Source organism: Myotis davidii, unplaced genomic scaffold (assembly GCF_000327345.1).
Source record: "Myotis davidii unplaced genomic scaffold, ASM32734v1 scaffold243, whole genome shotgun sequence".
NCBI classification, from domain to species: domain Eukaryota; kingdom Metazoa; phylum Chordata; class Mammalia; order Chiroptera; family Vespertilionidae; genus Myotis; species Myotis davidii.
The window spans coordinates 1827389-1828359 of NW_006295183.1; the positions used below are offsets into that span (position 1 = coordinate 1827389).

Consider the following 971-nt stretch of genomic DNA (forward strand, 5'->3'; position numbering starts at 1 on the left):
CGACCCCTTTTGCAGTCAAACGACCCTTTCACAGGGGTCGCCGAAGACCATCCTGCATATCAGATATTTACATTATGATTCATAACAGTAGCAACATTACAGTTATGGAGTAGCAACGAAAATAATTTTATGGTTGGGTCACAACATGAGGAACTGTATTTAAAGGGCCAGAAGGTTGAGAACCACTGGAGGGAGAGCCGGGCACACCGTTAGAGATCGCGCTCGCATCTGCGCGCACATGCACACGTTCACACACCTGGACACGCAGGCGCACACACCGCTAGGTGACGCTGTCGGAAGGCAATGGCGTTTCTGTGGAAAACTGTCGGAGTCACACCAGCTGCCGCCGCCGCGCCGGAGTCTCAGTAGTATACCCTCCTAGGATTCTGCCGCTCGCTGCAGGCATGTACAAGCGCACGCGCACGCACGCACACGCACGCGCACGCGCGCTTCTGGCGCCCCTCCCCAGGAGGGCGGGGCCGGTGGGCGGGGCCAGGCGCGCCCTCACCGCAACCTGATATTCGTGTCCCTGACGGCCTGCAACACGGAGCGGGTTTCTCCGTGTAGATGGGCGGTGGTGAAATGGGGGAAGAGTTGTCCGGGAAGTACTTCCCTGACGCACCCAGCTGGAACGCGCTCCTGTGGCTGACGGCCCCCCGGATGCCCGAGTGCCCCCAGAGGGCGCGCAGGGCCGCATGTACAGCCGGAAGGTGGCCTTGTTCTCGAAGGCATGAGGAACAGGCCATGCTTCTTGTTCTTCGAGTGGGGATGCCCAGCTTGACCCCGTGCGTCAACGAGGACCTTGATGTTGTCGGAGATGGTGTCGCGGAACTGGAGCAGCCCTTCTGGTCGAACTCGTGGCCGTGGATGATGCGCATCTGCTTGAGGAAGGTGGACTTGCCGCTCTGGTCCGGCAGCAGGATCTTGACCTGCCCCTCATGGATGTCCCCGCTGTTGCCCGCCCTGCGCTC

General features: G+C 60.5%; 1 protein-coding gene across 4 annotated transcripts in view; it reads right to left on the reverse strand.

Annotated features, from left to right (window-relative positions):
- BEAN1 (brain expressed, associated with NEDD4, 1) overlaps window positions 1-411 on the reverse strand; it is a 38776-nt gene extending 38365 nt beyond the window's left edge. For 3 of the 4 annotated variants that reach the window (XM_015567889.1, XM_015567887.1, XM_015567888.1), the window contains exon 1: window positions 257-411. The gene's annotated coding sequence lies outside the window, so the exon portion shown is untranslated. The remainder of the gene's footprint in view (window positions 1-256) is intronic. The other variant, XM_015567890.1, reaches the window with a different exon arrangement.
- Window positions 412-971: the final 560 nt, after the last annotated feature.